At 37.4% G+C, this 27,983-nt stretch overlaps 1 long non-coding RNA gene across 1 annotated transcript; it reads right to left on the minus strand.

The window, feature by feature from the left end:
* Nucleotides 1-17,057: 17,057 nt before the first annotated feature.
* LOC111098927 lies at nt 17,058-22,223 on the minus strand. The gene is made up of 5 exons (XR_005370031.1): nt 22,103-22,223; nt 20,863-21,234; nt 19,934-20,147; nt 19,197-19,235; nt 17,058-17,441 (listed from the first exon to the last, which is right to left on the minus strand). It is a non-coding gene; the product is annotated as an uncharacterized LOC111098927 (long non-coding RNA).
* Nucleotides 22,224-27,983: the final 5,760 nt, after the last annotated feature.

Consider the following 27,983-nt stretch of genomic DNA (forward strand, 5'->3'; position numbering starts at 1 on the left):
AAACAATGGTCCATTGAAGAGACAATATTTGACTACTTTTGTCAGTGTATTTTCAGGTAATACTAATTCTAAACTGTCTCCAGCATCCCAATAACACAAAGAGCGATTTTTTGTTGAGTCCGCCCTATGTTTTGAAGAAAATGCTACTCACTTGCTATGAATTTTCCCCGACAACCGTCAACATCGTTAGAGTTGCTCTGCAGATGAGGAACACGAGGCTTACATCATAAGGCTGGCACCAGAGTTGGAAATAGACACTGCCCTCTCTACTACGAAACTCGACTCTTTTAGTTGTCCTTTTCATAGTTTCTCACCTTCAGGAAAGGAAGTTTTAATAGCTTCTCAAATAAGGCCAAACACATTTCTTAGTCATTTGATTACTGGAGTTTTTCTCCACATGGAGGATTCACTATAGGAAGTAGTAATATCAGCATCAACCACAAAAGTGCATAATAGTGAAATGAATATTTAGGAGTAAATGGATATTTATTAGGTTAAAAGCCATTATTAACTCACAGAAATAGAACTTCCTTTTCTTTTTCATCTAATGTACAACTGAAAGCTATACATAATAAGGAAGTTGAAAAAAGTCTAAGGATTCTTCTTTTCAACATTACACCTACAATTCAATCATTACTGTTTAAATGAGTCTATATAGAGACTTACAGAGATATAGTTTATTCCATTTCTGAATAGTTACCAGTATTTTTGTGGTACAAATTGACATGAATGCATTACCAGTAGCACCAAGTAGGAATTTTCTCATATGTGCTGGCTAAAAAGACAGTTGGCAATAGGACAGTACAAAACCTCTCATTTCACCTGATATACACATTTGTCATTGGGAAAAGGAGTCATGCTTTTGTTGTAGTTTTGATCACTTTTAGGTGGAAAAAGTAAACATCATTATACATGATCTTTCCATAGAAAAGAGATGCTGATTTTAAATTGTATCAACTTGAAAATATCAAAACCATAAATGCCAGTAAAGCAGAAAAAAAAATGTGAAGAATTTAGGACAACATTAAAAACTAGATTGATAATCTGGAACAATAAATAGAGCTTAATTAACAAAATATTTCCCGGATTTTACCTCACAGAATAGCCAAATTTTAATTCATGGTGTAATTTAGTTTTTAGATGCACTTTAACTACTATGCATTTCACTCCATAGAAGTGCTAAATTTTGAGGCAGTTAAAAAAGTCTACCCAAACCCCACCCACTCTATTCCCACCCTACACCACTGCCAGGAGCTTTGCACATCTATACAATGTCAACAACTCCAATAACGCATCTAAACACCAAATGGCAGGAGTAGAAGAGAAGTCCATCCAGGGCACCCTGTATTTTGAAAAGTCTAGTTTTAGTAGGAGCATATTTTTGGTTGCATAGGAGACTGAAAGAATCTGGGAGCGCAAGCTGGGGGCCCCAGCACTTTATATACAACTTTGAACTGTCAGAGAAGCATGTTGTAGGGTGATTTGTAGCAGCAAAATATAGCACATTATCAAATAATGAATGTCTATATTGAGGACTACGCATAGTGGTAATTTCTCCAGCGAAAACTTTGAAGACGTGGATATCAAACAATCTAGTCATAATTCACACTCTCTAACAACTGACGAACAATTAGCCTGGCTAAAATTAACCTTGATACACACAGGAAAAAGTAAACCAGCTTAGAACCTATAGTCTGAGAAATGGCAATAAAAGGGAAACGGATTACATTCTAAAGCTCAAAGAAAGATCATCTCTCTGAATGTGATTTTTTACATATCAAGAAAAATATTCAGTCAAGTGTTAGGCATTCTCAGAAAATAAGAGAAGACAGTCTTAAAGAAATAGGAGTATGCTGCACAATGAGAAAGGCTGAGTTGGAAAAGAAAAAGAAAGATAATAGAATGAAAAGGAAATGAAGACGAATAGATGACAAACAGTTGTAAGGAGAATAGAATGTAAAAGCAAATTACAACCTACGAGATAAGCAGTAAAAAGAAGAATTGATATTTCAGGAAACTCTAGTAACTTAAAGGGGGCACACATAAAATAATCTATAAAATACGATACGTGAGAGTATTAAACTAAATGGATAGCCATGTGGAAAATGACAAAATTCCTTAAGGCATACATCAGGATAAACACCAAGTGGATCAGAGAAGCAAATAGAAAAATAAAAACACACAAGTACTAGAAGGCATAGTTATATTTGTCAATAATGTCAGACTAGGACAAACTTTCCCAACTACGACTCAAAATGTAAAAGCAATAAAACTTGATGAGCGATGAGCTCAGGCTTGTTCAGTCAGTAGGAGCATGCAACTATTGATCTTAGGGTCATGCGTTCAAGCCCCACATTGGGCATACTTAAAAAAAAAAGCTATAAAAAGCTATAAATAAAATAAATAGAGCAAAAGCATCATTAGTTCAATAATGTAGAAATATATATATTTAAAATCTGTGCATGATAAAAAATAAATAAAAAAGTAACAAAAGACACACTGAAAAATAATACTTGCAAATTACATTGGAAGCATAGGGTTGATGTCCTTATGGTATAAAGTTTCTAAGGAAATAGAATGGAAAAAGACCAATCATTCTATTTTTTATAAAGGACACTAGAGATGTTAAACCACCAGGTCACAAGGGAAAAAAACAAGTGGCTTTTAAGTGTATGAAAATATTCTCAAGTCTTATTGTCTAAGAAATGCATTGTTTAATGCTGTAGCTGCCATAGAAAGGGATTCCTGTGATGGATCTGGGCAAAGTCCATTGAAAACCTTCAGGAAGGGACTCCCCATTCTAGATGCCATTAAGAGCATTTGTGATTCACAAGAAGTCAGAATATCGACATAACAGGAGTTTGGAAGAAGTTGATTCCAACCCTCACAGATACCTTTGAGGGATTTACGGCCCCAGTGGAGGAGGTCACTGCCGCTGTGGTGGGAGTAGCAAGACAACTGGAGGGAGCTTGGGGGTGTAACTGCATTGCCGCAATCTCATGGTCAAACTTGACTGAGTGAAGAATTGCCCCTTACGGCTGAGCAAAGAAAGTGGTTTCTTGAGATGGAATCTACAGCTGGTGAAGATGCTGTGAAGGTTGTTGAAATGACAACAAGGGATTTAGAATATGACATAAACAGTTGACAACGCAGTGGTGGGGTTTGAGAAGTTTGACTCCAATTTGGAAAGAAGTTCTACTGTAAGTTAAATGCTATCCTACAGCATCGCACATCGCATCGCATCGCATCGCATGCTACAGAGAAATTGTTCACCAAAGTGTCAATCAACGTAGCAAATTTCATTGTATTATTTGAAGAGGTTGCCATAGCCAGCCCAGCTTTTAGCAAGCACCATCCTGATGAGTCAGCAGCCCTCAACATGGTGCGAGACCTTCCACTAACAAAAAGATTACAATTTACTGCAAGAGCAAATGGTTTGCAATTTTTAGCAAAAAAAAAATTAAATAAATAAAAAATAAATGAAGATAATAAATTGTTTGTTTTGCTGTTACACACTTAATAGACTACAGTAGAGTATAAACATAACTTTTATATGCACTGGGAAACCAAGAAGTTCCTTTGACTATCTCAGTATTTGCTTTATCGTGGAGGTCTGGACCCAAACCCACAATGTCTACAGGATATGCCTGTATTACGTCACCTTACTGGTTCCATCATTACTTATTGAGTAAAACAAAATCATCAATATGTTCGTTTTACATATGTATGAGTTACAGTTTCACCTTTATTTAAAAACTACGCTTTCATGTAAGTGTCTACGGTTTTTTTCCTCAGTAAACTTTTTTGTATAAGGGTTAACTTGGTAAAACAATTTTTTTCAAGCAACAGAAAATGTTTGATGATGCGTAAACTCTACAAAACCAGTTAGTTGAAAAAAAAATAGGTTATAAAACAATTCACAGTACTTTTTTTGATCCACATGTTCCACAAATTACTAGGGTTATCTCTTACTATCTCTGCCTTCCAGCTGCTGCCTTTGGCCTTTTTGTTCGTTGACTTTTGCATTTTTTTTAGTGTGTCTCCTTGATCCACATCATTTCAAGTGTGTACAAGTACTCTCTCCTTTTTTCCCAATCCCACCTAACGATAGGCACGGAGTTTGACAAAATGTTGTTGAATGCTTGGGTGAAAACAGAGGGGGAATTGAAATGCAAAGACAATGTTCTCTCTTTTTTTTTTTGAGAGAGAGAGCAAGGGAATGGGGGATCGGGGGTGGTGGTAGAGGAGCAGAGGTGGAGAGAGAGAATCTGAGGCAAGCTCCACACCCGGCGCGGAACCCTTTGGGGGGCTGGATCTCACGACCCTGAGATCATAACCTGTGCCATCGTTGAGTCTGATGTTTGACTGACTGAGCCCCCCAGGAGCCCCAAAAGGTGATAAGCCTTAACACTAAAGATTCTGTGACACCGTATACGGAGTCCACTGAGGGCCATGCTCCAAAGAGGGCCGTTCACTGTTGGTTGTTTTCTTCTCCACTGTGTCCTGTTGCAGTGTTGTAGACTCTCCCACTTTGTTAGGAGAAAATACTGCTTTCATAATAATCTCTACAAAGATCTAATTGTGTCTCTAAAGAATGGATTACTTAACATTTCAGTCAGAATCCTCTACACTTAGATTTCTTTAGTACTGAGACAGTCGGAAGGAGCCAACCTGACATCTTCGTGTCTAACCTTTTCTCGAACCAGGGGTGATGATGCCCCCAATACCACGTCTATCTTTCAAACTAAGAAGAAACAATTGGTCATGCCCCTAATGATGGTTTTCTGTCTTCCACGGTGTTTAACCTCCACTTACCACATTCAGCAACAGAAAGAAATTTTTGCCAGTATAAAAACCAGCAGCTTCTCAAAGTTACATATTTTTTTTATATTTTCCTCAAACCCTCAGTAATAATAATAACAACAAGAACAAAAACCATAGCCATGATAATGATTCCAATAGAAATAAAGAACTAAATACAAGTGAAAGAATACTTAAATGAAAGGGTTTGAGTGATCCTGACAAGGTTTCCATATGACAAAATATAATATTTAGTAAAAATTGCTGAGTTTTTATTAGTTATTATTTTTATTATAGAAATATATTCTCCAAAAACATATAAGGCTTAGGCTACAAACCATCTGATGATCACTTCATCTGAGTAAATGTATGTTTTACTTGCAGATAAAGATAAAATCCAAATCCATATATTAATATTTGATTTTCCAGCAAATATTTCCTGAACAATGGTCTGAGCTCTGAAGGGAAAGTGTTGTGAGACTACCAGGATGGTGCTTGTTTCCCAGGACGTTAGGTTAGAGATAAGCTAAATGATCTAACAAATTTCTAGCTAAGTTTTAGCTAGCATATTCGAGGTTTCATTAAAATACTTTGATGCATTGAGATCTTAGCACATAGTTAGGCCATAAAATCAAACATACACACACACTGCTTTCTTATACTTTCCAATTTTTGTCTTTTTTTTTTTTTTTATATATAATAGCAAAGTGTTCCCACAGCTGTCTTTAATCTTGTTCAAGATCTCCTCAATTTCTCTGACTGGCAGTACATGGTCTGGTTTTTTTGGTCACTGTTAAAAACTCAACTTTCTAACTCAAATACACAAAATCTATTCTCCTTAATGTGTCAGTTTTTTGGCGATTTGCTTGATATAAGGGTCAGATATTTATCACATCCTACTGAGAAGATGCATCCTTTGGAAAATGATTGGCCAAAATGGCCTTTAGCGTTTGTTACTTAGAAGTACTGTCCTTTGAGGGCACGTGGGTGGCTCAGTCGGTTGAACATCTGATTCTTGATTTCAGCTCAGCTCATGATCTCATGGATTCTGGGATCTAGCCCCAGGTGGGGCTCTGTATTCAGTGCAGAGTCTACTTGGAAATTCTCTCTCTGACTCCCCTCTACTTGCTCTCTGTCTCTCTCTCTCTCTCTCTTTCTCTCTAAAACAAATAAAAATAAACCTTTAAAGAAAAAAAAAGTACTATCCTTTGGAGCAACTGAAGGATCTGGAGCAATCTTGGGGAAAAAGATATTTAATTCCTTTAGTTTAAAAAAATAAATAAATAAAATGTAGAGAGTTCTGTGTTACACAAGCAACGAGCAGAATTGCAGTTTGATAGACATAAGAGAAAAGATTGCCCATTATAGACACAAGAGCTTTGAAGGATTCAGTGTATTTAATACTCTGAATAAAAAATTACAATTCTTATCTTGTTGAGCTCTTTTTTATTTTTCACAACTTGCTATTTGATTGGATTCTTTTATTTTTATTTATTTATTTTAAAAAGATTTTAAAAAGAGGCTGGCATTCAAATGTCGATGGATTTCCCTACTCACCTTTTTTTTTTTTTTACATCGTAAGATTTACTTAAAAAATCTGGATTTGCTACCATATTAAACATCAGCTTGATTTCCATCAGAGTGAATATTCCTAAGTACATTTAATTTTAATTTCAGTTGTCTCTTAAGGACTTTATTTATTTATCTAAAATATTTTATTTATTTATTCATGAGAGACACAGAGAGAAAGAGGCAGAGACACACAGGCAGAGGGAGGGAGAAGCAGGCTCCCTGTGGGAAGCCCGACGTGGGACTTGATTCCAGACCCCAGTGTCATGCCCTGGGCTGAAGGCAGACGCTCTACCGCTGAGCCACCCAGGCATCCCCGTTGATTGCCTTCTTTTAATTTGAAAATACAAATAAATGCAAAAGAGGGAGTACAGACTATTGTGATAATCTTATTACACAGCTTTCTCTTTGTAATTACTTCCCTGACGGAGCATTCGTAAAGTATCTTTTCTGGAGAGAATTATCTGCTTGGGGTCATAGTACTCTTTCGGAAAATATTAGGCTTAGCCAAGAGTTTTGTGCGCTGCAATAAAATGGAACAAATAATAAGAAAACCTTTTGATTAATTTTTTCCCACAGTGACTTCTTGCATCTAAAATGCGGCCCATATGTAAACAATGTATTCCTCATAGTTGCTGCTACTATAGAGATAAAAATCTAGGTGTTATCATCATCTAGGCTTGTGAGAGCACAGCTAACAAATCACTGTGCAATGTATTCATCGCTGTGCTCATAAGGCTGCACTGAGGGAGGGATTCAGTTGTATTCCCTAACAGTCTGGATTTAAAACATATGTACACATGTGTATCATTGTCACCATTTTTTGCTCACTGTTGATAGCAGAACATTGTGGGAAAGGCAATTTTATTTTTAGCTTATTTACATCGCAGGCCTATTCTTTTTGGACTTGGCAAACTGTTAGCATCCCACACAACTGAAATATTCGACTTGACATTTCACAGATAAACTATTATTTGAAGCAAATAATGTAGGATTGTGATGGAAAACATTTTTTATAGTTCAAAGATGCTTGGGCTTTTTCACATTCTCAAAACGGAATTACCTTTGTGTAAGATTAGTCTCAAGTATTTAATGTTACTTTAGATGAGTGCTGTAAGAGTTACGATCATTTGAGAATATATCCTATACGGAAATGGCACGAAACATTTTATCCTATCATACACATTTGGCGCTGTTAAATAATATACTTTACAATTGTAATAGTAATGAGAAGTAAGACCTGTTGTTTATTGTCATAAATCAGCTTTCCACAGTGGTGGAGGAGGGGGAAAGCGTTCCATGGTTAACATTTGGTAGGTAAGGGAACTGGGGTTCAGAGAGTAGAGACCGTTCATCCATGATCGTGGTAGACATTATGTAAAGTAACTACACTTCCGGTGTGGATCGGTTTGACACTAAAATCCATGCCCCTAAAAGACTTACTATAATGACAGACAATTCAGCCCTGAAAGGCACCATGTTTTAAGCACGTGGGAATATGTTCAAAAGTAATAGGGCTGACCAGATCGAGAATTGAATCTAGACGACATTTATCACTTTACAGCTTTTTTAAAAAAAGATGTATTTATGATAGAGAGAGAGGAGAGGAAACAAGCAGGAGGGCAAGGGAGAGGGAGAGAGAATCTCATGCGGACTCCACACTGAGTGCCAAGGCCTGACATGATCCTGAGATCATGACCTGAGCAGAAACCAAGAATCCGATGCTTAACCTACTGCACCACCCAGGCGCCCCCACTTTACAGCTTTGATTCACTCCATTTATTTCAAGTATTTAGTGTTCCCTTCCGTGTGCACACTACCAAGAGTGCCTTGCGGCACGATTCCAGGGGCCCCATTCGCATCACCTTCTATGCCCCTTGAATTCTTGGAAGTGCGTCTCCTTCAGTGTCATTGATCTTATGGGAAATACACGAGAATGACAGCAGATGCGTATTTAGAGATGTCGCTAATCTTCGTATACAGTCCTTCCACAAACAAACACACAACAACATGGAGAACACAAAAGAATCAACACAATTCATCATGAGTTAGACATGTGGTAAAGGCACAGGATTAGCAAATTGTGGTGCAGGGTTTTTCTTTGAGGGCTTCCATTTCCCTTTCCTCTACTTGCTCTATGTGAGTCATCACTGGCCTCCACGATTGCTCATCACTGCAGTCATGTTACAGCCTCTAAACTCCTTCCTTCTGCCCAGGGGATCCTATTAAAATTCTCTCCCTTTATCTAGCCTTTTTGGTGGGGAGCATGTTAGGGAAGTGAGTGATACCTATTTACCCAAAAGATCAGAAGACCTCCTCCTTTCCAGGAAAGCCTGAATGTCAAAAAAGAGAAGAGGTTTTAGCTCTGGGTAGGCTTCCTAAGAAGACCCTTGAGCTTGATCTGGAAGACTGAGTGGATCTCAGAGGCAAAGGAAGAGGAATTGCTATTATGGGAGTTGGGAAGAAACAGGTTGAGAAACTTCTGAAATGGAAAAAATAGTATATATTTTAGGCTTACAGGATATACCATTTCTGTCCAACTACTCAACTGTGTTGTATAGCTCAAAGGCCGCCAAGACAATACGTAAATAGATGGCCGTGACCGTGTTCCAGTAAGACTTTATTCACAAAAACAGCTGACTGGGTCACCGGTTGTAGTTTGCTGATCCCTGCCGAGGTCTTTAAAACCATAAGTGATCAGTGTTTTTCTTTATTATTAATATCCTAATAAAAGTTGACAATAATAAAAAAATCGACCTAAGAAAATAGAGTCTGCATCTTTCCTCTAAGGTAAATCCTCTCCGCCTCTCATCTCCTCCTTGGGCCTAGCACCTGGCTGATGCGGAACGCCAGTGTGTAATTGTTTAACTAGTATTTCCATGTGCCGAGGCCTTTACACATATCATTCCCATGGTGTCCTCACCTCACACTGAAAAGCTGAGTCACAGTAGCCTTGAATTAGTAACGTGCCCAACACTGCCCAGCCCGGAAGAAACAGACCTAAACTCTACCTCCGAAACCCAAATCATCTGGTCTTGAAAGCCTACCTTTAACCAGGGCTCTACGGAGGGGTATTAAAGATACAGACTTTACGTAGTAAATTTAGATGCCACCAGGAATATGTTCTAGAATAACATGAGACCAAATGACAAAGGCCCAATCCTTAATTCCAAACGTGAAAATAATCTACTACCCAATCGTGTCTAGAACACTGTTAGGGCAACTTTGGGTTCAGGGTTACTAATCACTGATTCAGAAAGAGTCACCAGAAACTGCTCTATTCTCAGTGAGTACAGAATCTTAGTTAATCCTCTTTCATCCTTTTCAATATAACTCGTTATGGCAACACAAAATGGTAATAAAAAGAAAACCGTCAAAATTATGATGCGGTTCCAAAGGCACCTTTTATTTTGTTTTTCCATCAAATATCTAGCAAACACTTTTTAAATAGTCCGATTACACAGGCCACCTTGTAAAATCACAAAAACCCAGTAGTTTTCTATACGGGAGGTATCCCATCTAGGACTTGAGCTGATCATAGAAAAGTATATTTTCTCCTTTTTTTAATTTTTTTTATTTTTTTGAGGAGTTTAAATACAGAATTCTGACAATTTCATTTCTTTGCAACTTAATTTTCTATTTCATTTTCCCTCAGGTAGAAAAGTGCCCAGGTGAGGCAGAGGAACAAGAAAATCCCAAACCTGTTTGGTTTTCAGGCTTCAAGTCCAGTGATGGGGAAGTATCTCTAAAAGATGATAAGCCCTAGTTTTCCCATCGGACTGCGCGAGGGAAGGAGAACAGAGGATTAGCAAGACCAGACTCCCGGAGGAAAGGGCCAGGAAGGCAGAGAGAGAGGCAGGCAGGCTGGATTCTATTTCAGCTTGACCATTCACACTGAATCTTATCGCCACTACGTGTTAGGTTCAAATATTTGATTTTTTAAAATGTTTCCTCGTAAGCTCTGCTTTCCATATTTCGATCGCTTTGATTATCCCAGGAGACATAGTCATTTCTCCTGTATCTCTTTTAAAGTTTTGTGAACAACAAACACACACAGAGGACACTGGTATTGGCTACTAGCAGCACCGGATAACGTCCATGAGGGATGCAGACACCCCCTTACCTTGGGAGCATGCACTTAGAAATCGTGGGCTGTTTTGTTTTCCTTTTTTAGACATTTAAAACATTTAATACAAATTAATTAACATAGAATGTATTATTAGTTTCAGAGGTAGAGTCTAGTGATTCATCAGTTGCATACAACACCCAACGCTCAGTCCATGAAGTGCCCTCCTTAGTGCCCATCACCCAGTGACCCTGTCCCCCCAACCCCTCCCCTCTGGCAACCCTCAGTTTGTCTCCCATAGTTCAGTCTCTTACGGTTTGTCTTCCTCTCTGATTTCGTCTTATTTTATTTTTCCTTCCCTTCCCCTATGATCCCCTGTTTCGTTTCTTAAATTCCACATGTGAATGAGATCATATGATAATTATCTTTCTCTGATTGACTTATTTCCTTAACATAATACCCTCTAGTTCCATCCACATCGTTGCACATGGTAAGATTTCGTTTTTTGATGGCTGAGGAGTATTTCATTTTATATATACGTATAGACCACATCTTCTTTATCCATCATCTGTGGCTGGACATCTCTGCCCTTTCCATGGTTTGGCTGTGTGGACATTGCCGCTATAAATATTGGGGTGCAGGTGCCCCTTTGGATCACTATATTTGTGTTCTTTAGGTAAATATCTAGTAGTGCAATTGCTAGATCGCAAGGTAGCTGTATTTCAACTTTTCGAGGAACCTCCGTATTGTTTTCCAGAGTGGCTGTACCAGCTTGCGTTCCCACCAGTTTCGTTCCCATTTTGATTAGATCTTCTGCTTTCTTATTATCCTCCTGTGGTTTCTGTCAATTTTTTTTATAGTGTTGTCTTTATAAACTAGTTTGGAGTTCATTTTACAATCCAGATACCAATGCATCTACAGTTACACGTTAAAACTATGTTTTCCCGATTTATGGGTTGCCTTTCCTTTAATTTTGGTGTATTTTGTTAGGAACAGTTTTGTGCTTTTTGTGTTTAAATAATCCTTTCTTATTCTAATGTTATAATAACACTTTCTTATATCACTTCAAAAAATTTCATAGATTTATTTTTTTAAATTAGGTCTTGAAACCACTTGAGATTGATCTTGTGTATGAAAGGCAGTGATTCATTTTTTTCCCATTAGTATGATCATTTGTCTTCACCATTTATTAAAAAGTTGTCCCTTTCCCCAGTGACCTACCTGCATGACAGTTTTTCTTATACTAGATTTATGAGTTAACCTGTCTCAATACCAAAAATATTAATTAGCTTAATTAGTTTTATAATATGCATATTATGTTTTGATATCTGGTGAATCTCCTCAGCTTGTTCTTCATATTTAGGGGGTCTCTTGATTACTGAGGTTTTATTCTTCCATAAAATTTTATTTTAATTTTGTTTGTATATTTTTTTATTGGAGTTCGATTTGTCAACATACACCATAACCCCCAGTGCTCATCCCATCCAGTGCCCCCCTCAGTGCCCATCACCCAGTCACCCCAATCCCCCGCCCACCTCTCCTTCTACTAACCTTGTTTGTTTCCAAGAGTTAGGTGTCTCTCATGTTTTGTCTCCCTCTCTGATTTTTCCCACTCATTTTCTCTCCTTTCCCCCATAATCCCTTTCATTATTACTTCCATAGAATTTTGGAATCAATTTTCAAATGTAACTTATCAGAAGTCTGCTTATAATTACATAGAATCTATAGATCAATTTGAAGAGGGTTGAGAAATTTGTAATATTTAATAATCCTCAATAATAACATGAATAATGTTCATATTCAATGCCAAATATTTCCATTTACTTAGATCTGTTGTTAAAGGCTTTCGAGAAGTTTCATAATTATTTGCATATCTTTTATTAAAATTAATCTTAGATATTATGTGTTTCATAGTAAATTTTTGTACCTTTTGTAAGTTTTTTTTTTAATGTTTGTTGGTTAATTGAAATACAATTGATTTTTCATAGTAAGTTTGTCCTATGCAAACTTGCTAAACTTTGTTAATAATTCTAATTATTTTTCTGTATATTTCTTTGATTTTCTTTGTAAATAGTCCCCATCGCTTTGGTGTTTTCCTTTTTCGTATTTTAAAATCTTTGTTTCTTTTTCTTTCTTAATGATTTTATTTGGCTAAAGTAGTGATGGTAGATATTCTTAAACTGAGTTCTGACTTTCAAAGGAATTATTTTAATGATTTGCATTAAGTACGATGGTTGCTAGATTTGTCACTGATACACTTCAGAAGGCTCAGAAAGTTGCCTTCTGTCTGAGATCTCTAAACATGTTTTTTTTTTTTTACCATGAATAGATTTGAATTTAATGGACACTTTCTGAACTGTTGAGATGATTATAGAGTCTTCTTCTTCTATGTTAATGTGGTTATCAATTTTCTAATATTAAAAAAACCTTCATTCCTGGGAAAGTTTCCAATTTGTCTACCTAGTTTGGGTTTGCTAATATTTGGTTTAGGTTTTTGCATAGACGTTTTATGACTGAGAATGGTCTATACTTTTATTATAAAGTCCTTGTTTGCTTTTATACAAACTTGGGTCAGACTTTTAAAAACCGAATTTGGAATTAGTTGTCATTTTTTCTATGTTTTTGAATATTTTCTGTAATTTTAGATAATTATTTCTTTGAGTGATAGTGTATACCTGGAAAACTAGTTGGATTTATGCTTTTTTGTGTATATGGAATTACTTCAGTTTTTGGTTATAGAGTTTTTTATTTGGGTTTTCTAATTCTTTTTAAGTTAATCAAATATCTTTAGGATTTTATAATTTTTAGTTTTTTTGCTATTTCATTTACTGTTTTAAATTTATTGGTGTAAAAGTATTCATAATATGCCTCTTGTTTTCTCTTTAATCTCTTAGTATCTATAGTTACATGCTTTTTAAAATTTCTTTTGTTGTTTGTTTTGTGTCTTATCTTCTTTTCCTTCATTAATCCTGCTAGAAGTTTGTAATAGAGCCAACTTGGGGCTTCCTTGATCCACCATTGTATGTTAATGGTCTATATTACTGCTTATATCTTTATTATTTCCTCACTTTTATGTTTTGAGGCTTATCTACTGTCCTTTTCTCATAAATTGATTGTTTTAGTAATTTTTGACTTTTCTCCTTTTCTAATGGAAGTGTTTAAGGCTATAAGGGTTCAACAATTTCATTAGAAATTATTTCTCAGTTTTGATATTTTTTTGTTTATTTTTAATGTATGTTATGTATATTCTTCTATCATTTTTCTTTGCCCACAAGGTGTTCAGAATTCTTTTCCCTCTTTTTTCTAAGTCTTGTTTATCCCAACTCTTAAGACTGATATCTTTGATCAATTATGAAAATTTCATCATTTAATCTGATCATTGGCTAACCTTTATTCTTTCTTTCTGTTACAAATAATTTTTACATGTAATTGATTTTAATTGGATTGTGGCAAATAACAAAATGTGAAATACACCAATCCTTGATATTAGGGTTTATTGATGGCTCAAGACATGTTCTGTAGAACACCTGGCCTGGACTCACATAAACATCAGAGAGGGCCAGTGGGAGACTACAGAGATATGAAATCCAATTTTTTTTTCTTTTAAAGACTTTATTTATTTACTCATGAGACACACACACACACACACACACACACACACAGAGGCAGAGACACAGGCAGAGGGAGAAGCAGGCTCCATGCAGGGAGCCAGATGTGGGACTTGATCCCGGGACCCCAGGATCATGTCTTTAGCTGAAGGCAAACGCTCAACCGTGAGCCACCCAGGGGTCCCTTGAAAGGTAATTTAACTACGTGATTGACAGCTGATTTCTCTCAGTCCTTCTGGTTTCAGTAGTTGTTGAGGAGACAGGTACCGCTATAAATATCATTTCTCTGTAGGTAATTGGCCTTTGCTCTTAAGACTCTTTGTCTTTGGTGCTTTGTGGTTTGCCGTGATGAGTCTGGGTATGGCTCCTCATGAGTGGCATTCACCTGCTCCTGGGAGCATTGTGTTTTCTCCCCAAAGGACTCACATAGTTTGTCCATCAGTGCCCTCCTATCTTGTGCCCAGGACACACCTCTGAGAGCCCACAAAGCTTGTGGTCCTTCTCCGCTCTACCATGTTTTCTTTTTTCCTGTCAGTCCTGTACTGTTGGGTCTACCAAGGTAGAAGAAGGATGGTGGGCTGGGGGTGGAGGTGGAGATGCTAACAGAGAACAGAAAACAAGTCCTCTGGAAGTTTTAAATCTCTGTGCTGTATTTATTATTCGACCATAATGTTCCTTCCTACCCGTCACCCCCAGATTCACCCCATATTCTCTCTGACCTCTGGCTTCAGGGATTACCCTCTTGTCTAAATCTCAACTGAAGTTCATTTTAGCAGTTCTCATCCAGCCAGAGGAACACATGCTGTTTTTACATTTTAAAAATTTCTTTTAAAAGTAATTTCTAGGGCAGCCCGGGTGGCTCAGCAGTTTAGTGCCTGCCTTCGGACCAGGGTGTGATCCTGGAGACCCGGGATCGAGTCCCACTTCAGGCTCCCTGCATGGAGCCTGCTTCTCCATCTGCCTGTGTCTCTCTGCCTCTCTCTCTGTCTGTGTCTCTCATGAATAAATTAAAATCTTAAAAAAAATCACATTGCAAAAAATAAAAATAAAAATCACATTATAAAAAAAAAAAGTAATTTCTATACCCAATGAAGGGCTTGAACTTCAGGGAACTTCATGACCCTGAGATCAAGAGTAGGATGCTCTACCAACTGAGAGCCAGTGCCTCTCATATATGCTGTTTTTAAAAACGAACACATTTTTCTTTCTGTTTCCCTATGAAATCCTATAATTTTTGTAGTTACAATTATCTATGCTGAAATAGGAAATGAATACAGAGGTATTTGTCCCAATTTATATTCCCCGCCTATTTTTCAGTTTTGTTTATATGGGGTGTATAATTTTTAATAAATAAATGAATCATATTTGTTGTTAATAATTTTAAAAGATTCTATCAATTTTAGTTCTTTTCGTGACAAGGTTTTCAGGAACCCTGATTCTCTGTACTGCTAGAATTGGAGGTCCCCACCAAGTTTTCCTCCCAGTAATAGTATTCACCTCTTCAACGAATTGATTCCCTCACATGTGGTGTGGATGAACACCTTGACACATTTATGAGGAACCTCAAGGTTGGCAAATAATGGAGACGTAATTCCTGAAAACACTGACTCAGAGTTTAACGTGATAGTTACTTGGCAATTCGTTAGGATCAGAAAGGCCCTCAATAAGTCTAGTCGTATGGGAGCCCCATTATTTTTCTGAAGTTCCCTTCCCATTAGAAGCAAAAATGCCCTGAAACCAGTTGGGAGCCCCTAGGACTTAAAACTGTCAAATGGCAAACAGTGGGCTGGGAAGCAGAGACCAGCTGGGCCTTTTCGGGGGTCGCCTCATTGAGGCAAGTGGAGCTTAGCTCGCCCCGACTTCTTCACCTGCAGCAGACACTTGCTACGAGGAGCAAACAGAAGAACAGATTTAAAGGACTTTGGAAAGGAAAAAAGCGCCACAGACATGTAAAATAATACCAAACCTGTTAGAAATGTTCAGGGGGTCCCTCGAGACTATTTTCTCCCCTTGGTTTTATTGTTCTCATGACTAAACCAGTGCTGGTGCCTGAGGATTTCGAACAGCACCAGGGTGACCTCGGGCACTCACCACCGCAGCGGCTCCTCGCCAGGGGCCTGAAGGGCTTCAAATCCTCCTTGCTGTCCGGTTGCCCTTTCTGGTGAACTGGGAGTGTTTTAAGAGGTTTAAGTTTTAACTTCTTTTAAGATTTATGAATTAATTTCTTTTCTTTCTTTTTTTTTTAAAAAAAGATTTTATTTATTTATTTGACAGAGAGAGAATAGAAAAAGAGAGAACACAAGCATGGGGAGGCGCAGGCAGAGGGAGAGGGAGAAGCAGGCTCCCCGCTGAGCAAGGGCTTGACCCGGGGCTCGATCCCAGGACTGTGGGATCACGACCTGAGTTGAAGGCAGACACATAACCAAGTGAGCTACCCGGGCGCCTCTTTCTTTTCTTTTCTTTTTTTTTCTCTTTTCTTTTCTTCTTTTTCTTTTCTTTTCTTTTTCTTTTCTTTTCATTTTCTTTTCTTTCATTTTCTTCTTTATTTCTTTTCTTTTACTTTTTTTTTCTGTTTCTTTCTTATTTCCTTTCTCTTTTCTTTCTTTTCCTTTCTTTTCTTTTCTTTATTCTTCTTTTCTTTACTTTCCTTTTCTTTTCTTTCTTTCTTTCTTTTTTCTTTTTCTTTCTTTTCTTTTTCTTTCTTTTCTTTCTTTCTTTTCTTTTCTTTCTTTTTCTTTCTGTTACATTCTTTTCTTTTCTTTTCTTCTTTTCTTTTCTTTTCTTTTCTTTCATTTCTTTTCTTTTCTTTCTTTTCTTTCCTTTTCTTTTCTTTTCTTTTCTTTTCTTTTCTTTTCTTTTCTTTTCTTTCTTTTCTTTTCTTTCTTTTCTTTTCCTTCTTTTTTCTTTTTGGGAAAGAGAGAGAGCATGAGAACAAGATAGAGCAGCGGGGGGCCAGAGGGAAAGAACCTCCAGCAGACTCCCCGCTGAACATGGAGCCCATATGGGGCTTGATCTCACGACCTTGAGATTGTTGACCTGAGCTGAAATCAAGGATTGAATGTTCAACTAAATCACCCAAGTACACTTAAGAGTTAATTTCTAAAAATGATAAGAACAAAGTAATGATTGCTATTTATTACACAAACAGAATAGTTTCATTTTAATGTCCTTTGTTCTTGATTCCTTTCTCAGGACCATCCAAGATGGTCCTCCAACCAGCGCCATGTAACAAGAGCATTTCCAGGGCACTTCCCAGATGGTGTTCTGGTGTTACAATTGTCACTCAAAGATTCTAGATTTTGGTTAAAAAGGAGTTGCCGAAAAAACTGTGGTTGGCAGAGAAAAAGCATCCAGCTTGCCAATAGTCTTGTTTTTATTTAGTCACAGTGCACACAGATCTAGAAAGAGGTAGAAAGAGCGTGGTGCTGAGGAAGGGGATGCCTTCCCAATAGTGAGGAAATTGCCAATAATTCACAAAGGTGGAGCCTCAAAAAGTTGAAAAGGTCACTTTCCCAGCTGTGACAACAGTAAGCATTTGTTTTATACAAAAGTTATGCTTAGTGTTATCTGCTATATATTATCTGTATAAATCATTTTGACCCGTGTTACTGCTTAAATAAAATTATCTGCTTTACAGTTGCTTCCTATCCATATGTCATCAATATTTATAGCTTTTTCTTAAGTTAAAGCTGTAGTGTAGTTTGAATATACTATTTTTGAAACTAAAGTTTTTACTTGCAACATTTTGACATGATATGTGAATTGTAAGGCAAAGTCTAAAGTTATACGAAGCCTGGTTTATTCAACTCTTCTGTGGATAAAATGGAAATAGATTCTCTCCAAAGCTTCATAGTTATTGTTAAAGTATTGAAATGTTCAATTATGAGTTAATTTTAAACTCATAAAAGTAAGCACTACTCAAATTAAACACTTGAAAGGCCTTAAGAATTATGATGTCTGGTAAAAGTCACTTACTGCGAAACCCAATATCTCTACCATATGATGCATGTATAAAGAGGTCTTTATTAATTTAGAAGTTTCTGGATATTTTTTTGTCAAATAGCCCTTTAAAAAAAAAGTGTGTCTAATGTGCAGATTTGATTATCTTAATACCAAAATTAGAGCTAAAGAAAAAAAAAAAAAAAGCCAGAACCGTAGCTATTCTATAGTCATCGTTTTCTCTGGATGTGAGTCTGTAAATTGTTTCTAATACACATGAATGAAAATGAAACCTATATCACAAAGGACACTTGACCACTGCTTCCTACAGGGGTGTGCAATAAAGGTATAAATAAACACATTTTCCTTTCTTAAAATGTGTATATCTAAAATCTAAAATGTATAAAATAAACACATTTTCCTTTCTTAAAGTAGCTAGATATGGCCTACATTTGCTTCTTTTAGAAATAGCTGATAGAAACTGGGTATTATCTTCAAATATAAGAGCAAACAAATCTAAAGCAATGTTCTGTTATCCATGTAGCTCTTGTCTATTGCTCCCTATTCTCCCTACATCTCCTCTTTGTAGGCAGGTAAGCTGTTCCCCAGAACCGGACTGTGAATAATAATACTGCTCCCGCGTAGAATTGCAACCAGGTGCCGCATTCTTGAGCATGCTCTGACATATTTGAAAATGTTTTCTGACCTATCAAGGCTTTGAGTTGATTTAATGAGGATTATTGGTTAAATGCTCATTTGTATGTTCGTTTCTTATCTGTCTACAACAGATCATGCACAACGTGTTATTCATTAGACCGCAAGTCAAAATAATGGGATTGCTGGTATGATTAATTTTTTTTTCACACGCTATGCTCAATATCCCTTAAAGAGAATAAATCAAGTGGGAGGCTTCAAACATTTGCTTTGATTTGTTCTCTCTCTCATCTTTTTGTATCTTAAGGTCTCCTCTCAAGCATAATATGAGTAGCTTTAAAAATTGGGCCAAGTATTAATAACATCATAAAGTAATACTATTGATGGTAAAGTAATGCTATTGTTACTATAGTTCTTTGTTTCCTTTGTGTTCTCAAATCTTCTGCCTTTTGTAAGTAGTCTCGGTCACCCAGTTTACAATGCGCAGTTGTGTACGTGAAGGCGGATATATGTGGCCAAGAAAGAAATGAAGAGAATGCTTGCAGCATTTACTTACATACCTGTCCTGTGATCCCGATCAGTGAGACATCTTTATAAGTCTGAGATAAAAAATGGGAGGAAAAAAATCCATTACAGCGTCTTATCAGGGTCATTATTTATCTGTTGAAAATGAGGAATTATTTGGATCATAGCATCTGTCTTGCCACTCTCCATCTTCCTTCTCCGGGGAATTTATTCAGTTTACTTTGTCCTCAGCAAAACTCATACGTACAACTGGGAGTAAATCTGCTGGACGGGAAACTACCAGAAGGGAGGAATGTGGATTCCTGATTACATACTACCATCCAGACCTAAATCGAACACAAGGGATTGTTTCTGTCGGCTTGCTTTTTGCTCCACGTGGGTTTGTGGGGGCAGCCCAACCAGAGATGAAATATTTATTGCTGATAAAAATAAAGCATTTATCTGAAAAACAGAGGCAAATGGAAGACTAACAGAAGCATTATATTTCAAATGACTGCATTATCAGACCCAGTTACACGGCCCCATGCTGTGAGCAGCAAGGAGATAAGGTCTCCACCATCTGTTCTCAGGAGGTCCCGAGTTTAAATCTCAATGGGAGATTGCTGCCGAATGCCAGGGGAAAAGAAAGGTAATTTGTAGATTTTGCTTTCTTCAGGCCAAAGCAATAATGATTCTTGCATACACTTGTTTATAAAAGGGATAACATTCCACCCATATGCTAATTTCAAACAAATTAATACTTGATAAAAAATGGAGTTCTGTGTTAGCTTACCCTGTATGTATTTCAATCGTAGCTTATAGGATACTTGGGACTCAGAATACACAGAAGAAAAGATGTCCACATTATACCTGCACCGCTGAGTGTGTCTAACCACTAATGCTTTCTGGATCCCAGCATTGTGAAATTCGAGCTGCAGGATGAAATTGTAAAGCATTTAAAGGTTCCATCAGATGAAATCCCGCATTCCTTCGTAATGTCCTGCAATCTAATAAATTATAAGACCACAGTTAGGTTGAAGTTGCTTTACTATCAAAACAAAACAAAACAAAACATTTTTTTTTCTCAAAATAAATGTCCTCAAAATACAGAAGCTGCTTCTCTATTTCCTTCCCCTTCACTGCTCGCCTCCCCCGTGTAGGCCTCCCCCTTCCCTCCACTACTAGTAGCCATTTTATAATGAATAGAAGGATCATGTCCAGACAACCCCCTTGGATCTTTCAGGGGAAGTACTGTCTGTACAATCCAACACATAGTAACTCAGCCCCCTACATAAGGACTCCGAAGGAAGGTTCCTATCTTCCCTTTCCTCTGGGCACCGCAGCCCAAAGAGCTTAGACAGCTCTACCGCTTGGCCAAAGCCTTCCTTCCTCATTGCCCAAGAGCATGGACATCCAAGTCCCTTCACAATCTGGCTTCCCCCATCTCTTCCAGGCTTATTTCTAGCCACATACACTATACTCTTGCCAACCACCCATCATTACCGTAACAAGTCATGCTTTTTCCTGCCTTTGTGTTTTTGTTCAAATTTGTCCTTCCTAGAACATTCTTGGGACCTTTCTAACAGTTCTGTTAATTGATTCTGTAACAGTTTTTCATGGTGTAGGCCAAATACCACTTCATTCATAAATACTTTCCAGATACGGACAATGGGAAATTCCTTCTCCCTTCTCAGTATTTTGTGACTATTATTCAGCGCTTACCTTACTTCAATGATATTAAACTGTAATAACCAATGACTTTAGGCAGGAGTCGTATCATTCGTCTTAACGGATCCCTTTATCCCTGTTATCTTGCATGCTCCCTTACGGGTAGAAGGTATCCAATAATTACTGAATTTGCTCAAAAGCAATAGATGTTGCTTATGTAAATCTAAGTGCTAAAGGTATACAGAGCAGTCCGGTTGTCTTGTCCTGGTTTCCACTCACACATTAATGCAACAAATATTTATCAACGGCCCATGCCGCTGTGTAAAGCACCGTAGATATAAGAACGAACAAAACAGACTTGGTTCCTGCTCTCATAGGCCACCACTCGCTGGATTTACAGGTTTTATGAGATTTCAATTTCTTTATCTGTAAAACAAAAGGGCTTAGATTATATAATCTCATAGGTTGCTCCCAATTTTAACGTTATGAAGACTCATAAGCAAAAGACACTTTGTAAGATTAGATCTCTTAAAAAGAGATGAACTGGGGCACCTGGGTGGTTTAGTCAGTTAAGCATCTGACTCTTGATCTCAGCTCAGGTCATGATCTCAGGGTTGTGAGTTCAAGCCCCATTTGGGCCTCCATGCCTAATCTAAATATATATATATAGACTATTATGCATTATATATATTTACACATAAAATACATATACATGTTTTTTTCATAGGTAGTATGTCATAAAAATGTGACAGTCCCACAATGTTGGATTTGGAGGGGTAGAAAACAAATTGCCAGGGACACCTGGGTGGCTCGGCTCAGGTCATTTCCCAAGGTCCTGGGATCGAGCCACACGTAGGGTTCCCTGCTCAGCTTCTCCTTCTCCCTTTGCTGCTCTCCCTGCTTGTGCTAGCTTTTTTTTTTTTTTTCTCTCTCTCTGTCTTTCACTTTGTCAAATAAATAAAATCTTTTAAAAAAAGGAAATGAGTTATCCCTTGATAATAAAGTATAGTGGTAAAGGAGTTATCAGGTATATCCTCCATCTTTTTTAGATTTTGGATGAAAATATTGTCCTTCCTCCTTTTAGGAATCGGGAACTAGGATGAAGAATCTTTATGTCGTACATACTTTATGTTAAATGTATGTGATCTTTCTACATATTAACCTCATCATTATATTAAAGTTTCCCTTTCACGGATATATTTTACAAGTAACACTGGGAATGTTTCCAGTAGAAAAATATGATGATGTTCTTGATATAATGGGGTCTGGTGAAGTTAGTTCTTAAATCACTTACTTTAAGTAGAAATTATGGATGCTTCCATAGGAAGCAATCTGAGGAAACTTTAAATTTTCTTCAGACGGTCATTTACAGCAGACTCTCTACTGCGAACCCATGAGAATGGTTAGAAACGGCCCCGCAGCCAGGAGATTTTCTTTGACTGTTTAAACGTGTAATATAATGACAGTTAATACTTTTAAATCCCTTAAGGCACTTTAAAAATACAAAGACACTGTATATTAATGCCGATTATTCCTGTTGTTTAAAAACCTTTAGAAAACTCCAATGTGTTAAAAGCGAATAAACATATTCTGCACTCTTCGAGCAAGGAAAGATGCAGAACTAAGGTCCAAAAATGTGATATTTTGATTATTTGATTGAGGGATGCCTTTTCAGGGATCCGTGTTTGCCCTTGATGGGATAATCTGGATAGAGCATATTCTCGGTGGAGGTGAGATAAAGAGGATAGAACAGAAAAGGAGAAAGGGTAAAGCAGAAGAATTACTTAAAATCAAAACAAGACCAAGATAATGATTACACTGTTATCACTCAAGTATAGCCTTGATTCGATCATGAGAGATTATCAGACTGAGTTTGCCAAGTGAGTATGGGTTTATAGGGATGTGAAACTGCTGTCTAGGCTCATTATCCCATCATGATTTAGTTAAATCGTGCTCTCGGAGGAGAGGGATCCGTCATATTTATGAACAGGTGGCAGCTTCATCTACTCAGAGACCAATTATGTAAAGCAGCAGGAAGAGACCCAGGGTGCCAACGCTGGAGGGGGGGGAGGGGGAAGAGAGCAAATCTGTCACATGTTACAAAAGCAATACTGATTTGATTTTTGAACAAGGAAGTTTTTTCCTTTTTTTAAAAAAAAAATATTTATTTTATTTATTTTTTTTAGGAAGTTCTTTCCTTAAGCAAAATCACTGACTCCCTCCCGTATAAATGTCTATGACTGTAAGGGCCTCTGGCATTGGGCCTCTTAGGGCAGGTAGGAGGAATGAAGCTTACCTACTTGCTCTGGGATATGCTGCTGGAACTCACTTCAAAGAGTGGGTGACCTTAAAAGACAGACTACCTGTTAAAATTGAAAAATACCGACAGAGCAGTTTGCAACCACAAGAATCCTGGCTGCAGGTACCAGGCTTCCTTTGGGTTAAAACTTCGCCGCTAGAGCTATTATTTACATGCAAATAAACCTAAATGGATAACAGATTGGCTTACTGAATTAGCTAGTCAGCTCCTGGAAATGTTAGAGAGAGGCTCCCTGGAAAAATGGGGGACAAGTTCGGTTAATTTTGAAGAGAGGGAAATGATGGGAGAAGTTGCTGGAGACGCAGGTTTCTAGGAGCCCGAGTCCGCGTGAGCGTCTGGGACTCGCAGAGGGAAGGTGCTGCAGGGGCAACCAGAGCCAGTTGTTGCTCAGACCAGGAGTAGATCCACCCACAATTTAAAAAGTGCCTTTCTCCCATCCTTCTTGGTGAAAGCCTCTCATATCAAAGCTTGTAGGTTTTGTGGGTGATTAATATCTCTGATAGCTTAATGAAAGTGCCTACAAGTTCAAAGATGAGTTGAAGAAAAGCTATTATTCCTTAGGCCTGGAAATGACTTAGATGATGGTAAACAAGTTAAAATGTAAGTGTGTGTAGCCCGTTGAACTTTCACCCGACTTTCTGTTTTTTATATGGCAAAGCTCGCCTGCAGGAAGTGAACGCATTAATAATAATCAAAGTCACTGTGCTCCTTGTAAGCATTGGGAAAATAATGAAGTCTCTGTTTCAAAATAAGTTTTGTTTTTTTTTTCCCAGTATATGTTTGAGACGCAAAACCTCTGCTAAATCTATTGATTTAGTAGAATCAGTATCACTGGATTGGGGCCAATCAGACACAAGCATGTGGGATATTTAAAATTTGCTGGGAATCATTCTGATTGAGCTCATCTTGTCTTTACAGCGCTGCTGTATATAACAGTGAATTTCTGAGGTTTGGGGAAGATTGAGTTCCTAATGGACATTTCCTTGCAAAATGAGGATTTCAAGTCTCTCTGACCTCAGGTAGTTTCTTTATGCATTTGGGAATGTGAGGCAGCTAAAAATGGGAATAAATAATCAGCTACATCTTTCTGAATACGTACATTGCTGGAAAGGTCTTCAGTGTAATCTGCATTACTTGAATGTTTTGTGTTATACTTGATGTTGACTAGCTTGTTAGTGTCTTATGTGAACTTAAGCTTAGGCTAATAAGCAATTAGTAAAAGTTCCTTTATTATACAGATGTTTACACATAATTTAAATTATAGCCTACATTCATGTTTAATTTGTATCTCTTTTTTTTTTAATTTGCATCTCTTTGAAGGAATCAACATTTCTACACATTTGGCCTAGGTTTAGGTAAATTTTCCTAACTTCCACCGTCTTACATTTGTGTCTGCTTTTTTCCTAGGAGCTTATCTGAGTCTCCTGGTTTAGCTATTTCCACAAAGTTTGGGATAAAGATCTATTAGAGCGATAGAAGAAGAAATCTACATAATTGAGAATTTCTATGGGAATAGAATATTTCTCAGTTTCTATAAGCCAGATGAGTCAGATATAAATTATTTAAATAGTCCTTTTAATCTGTCTGCAAGGTTAGTTGGAGAGGAAATCAAGCTGCAAACCTTCGAGGTTTTCAATATCTCATAATTCAGTATTACTTGTGAATTTGATTAACAGACTGCCTACCTGTTTAGCTAGATTTAAATAAAATCAGGCAAATCTGATCCCTCTGGCAACACATAGTCATCCTTTCATGTTTCATTACTGACCCTCTAAGTTTTTCAGTCTGGTTTTATCCCATCATCGATGGTCTAGACAATTTGCCTTCATTTTCTTTCAAGTCTCTTTATCTTTCCATTAAATTCCGTTTCAAATAATTAAATTTCAGTTACTTTACATTTGCCAGTCTTCAGTCTACCAGTTTGTTAATACATGGGCCATTCTTTTGAATTCTATCTACAGTAGAAAACTGTTCTAAAAAAAAAAAAAAGAAATAAAACTGTTCTAAATGTGGGGGGTGGGGACGAGTAACAAGTATCTGTCAGAAATGTTTTGTGTCTTTAACAGCAGAGCAAAAAACTCATGGTCCCGTAGATTATTTTTTAAAGTGATTTTGAATGTTAAAGTATCTTCAAAGTATTTTAAGTTTCTGTAAGCTGCTGACTTTTCCTTTGCACATTCATGTTGGGGAAGGAACCTAATGTACAAAGGAAAAAGGAGGAGGGAAAACCTTACAGGTGCAAATATCTTTCCTGAATCTATGTGATCCACTGAACTCCTTTATGTCTCCTGAAGTGTATTTAAGTCCCCTACGCAGCTTGGCTCAGGTTTCTAGCTGGATTCTGGGATGGGCACACGTTGAAATTTAACCAGAAAATGGTTAAATTTTTTCTTTTAAATACAGAAAATGGTGATGAGCGTATTAATAAATGAAAGGTCTGACTATGCCTTTCACACCCCTTCAGGATTGATAAGGCGGCATTTCATACGTTAGTGTCCATCTCTTCAAGTAAAACGTACACATCCACAAATGACATTTTCCTATCATTCCCTAAATGAAGAGGATTTCTTTCCTAATATCATGGTTCCTTTCCCCTACAAGAATTAACTGCATGAACAGCCTGTGAGAGACTTTATTACCCATCACACACGAATGGAGTTAAAAGAGACACAAGTGACAGGATTTCGTATCAGGAATAAAAGACAATCTCCATATAGGAAAACAATAATTTGAAAAGAGAATCTCCATATAGGAAAACAATAATTTGAAAAATCCCAGTTATCAAAGAACCCAGAACCTATTCAGTCATGAACTAAACATATCAATGTCCACAAATTCAGTAACTAAATCTATCTAGACGCCATGTAGTACTTAGTATGACATTATCATGTTAAATATTAAATATACTTATATATTATAAACACATAATATTAAAATATTATGTTAAAATGACATTCTTGATGACATCCGGGATCAGCAGACCATGATTTCATAAAGACGTGGGCCGTAGCTCACTTTCTCATTCAGCCTCACCTGAGCTGCCTTCTGAGCAGAATAGGGTAACTGAGCTCCCCATTATCAGGTCATTTCTCGTAATTACTTATGTCTATAATATGGGAGAGCACATATTCCCAATGTCCTAATTTCCACAATTTTTTCTAGCCTCCTCTCCAATGTCTCACTTTTCTTTCCCAGAGCAGCAAAGATGTCCAGGATTGGGTTGTGTGCATTTGTACGTACGTGGTCACAACACACACACACGCACACACACACACAGAGCACTCTCAACCTTTTGCGTGTCTATATATTTCTCGCCCATTTCTTTACTAGACACCGAAAGCTTTCCCGAAAAACAAAAGCTGACTTCAGAGCTCACCCCTTACTGCACGCTAGGATTCATCTCATAAGGAAAGTCACTTTCAGTTCATTTAAATGCGACAATTCCTTTACTCGTCGGAGAGGATATACTACCATGGAAGGCAGCCAACGGACTCTGCCAGAGAATTCTATCTCCACAGTCATTGGAAATTTCTCACATAGAGATAGTGGTATCTCTGGTGAGGACAATGATGACCCTGGTTAAAAAAAAAAAAAATGCTATCAATGATTGGTCAGATTTGGACTATATCAAGCTGTTTACAAATTGTTCTACTAATATATCTTCCATGAGTATAATTGGGAAGGAAGTTGCGCAGGCCAATAGAAGTTTCCAGGATTTCCCTGTTCTCTTTGTTTGGCATTTACCTCCATATTTATTTTTCTTTTGTGGCTCTGACACCTGCTTAGGTTTCTTTCTAAGCTTATTTTTAAATCCTGTTAAAAATATTAGGTTGTTACATTTGTTTCTAATTCCCATTTTTTTCACTTCTCTGAATCAAAATTAAACAAACGATGCTTCACTATATTTGTGAAGTTCTTTTATGCTCCATCATCAACCTAGGAACAAGCCTCATACCTACCGTCTTCTGTTGTTTAAAACGGTTATTTATGTTCCTTAATTTACACATTCTGCTCCTTCCTAGTCCCAAATAACTATATTTAAAAAAAAATTGCTCACAACGTAATTACCCATCCTTTATTATGATCACATTAATATCAATGATTTATCTGTCTGGAACACTTAATTGGTATCATGCTAAATGCTTTGCATTACTTCGCTCAGTCTTAGCAGCAACCCTCTAATGTGGGTACCATCTTGAGGATGAGGAAAGTGAGGCGCACGGCGTAATTAATCTACCCCGCAGTTTCAGTTACTCTCCAGTTCACCTATTAATTGGCCAGACTTATGCCAAAGCTCTCTTTTAAACAGTGACCCTTAACCTCTGCAGCTGTCTGGAGCTCCTTTTCCTTTGCTGGCTCCCCTCTATCTTTTTCCTGCACTGGTTTTTCCTGACATGATCCTGTAGTTAGGCTAAGTTCCTTCCCAATCGCCTTTCCATTTAAATTGCGAGTTCTTTTTCACCTCATAAATCCCTAGGCATTATCTGAGAGTCAGCAGTAAATCTGGGCGTACACAAGGCCCTGTTTACAGGTGTGCTCTTAGATGGCAAGATAACCGGGAGCTGGGAAATTCGTCATAATGAGTGTTTCTGTCAGTAGAGGGCAGGAAAGCATACTCCCTCCGTCCTGGGGCCTGGAGTTGACTGTAACTGTTTAGACTTTTTTGCTGGAACACGTGATGGCAAAAATAATCACTTGATACTTGATTCCTCTTCTTGGAAACCAACGTTTTATTCCATTGAAGATGTTTGTTACATATAAAGAAGTCTTCTCTGTTGTTTGGTAAAGGGTGGGAATAGGGTGCAGAGGGGAAGCACATTCACTTTGTTGTCTTTCCCTTCCTCCAAACCTGGTG

The sequence above is a fragment of the Canis lupus genome, chromosome 15 (genome assembly GCF_011100685.1).
Source record: "Canis lupus familiaris isolate Mischka breed German Shepherd chromosome 15, alternate assembly UU_Cfam_GSD_1.0, whole genome shotgun sequence".
Classification (NCBI taxonomy): Eukaryota; Metazoa; Chordata; class Mammalia; order Carnivora; family Canidae; genus Canis; species Canis lupus.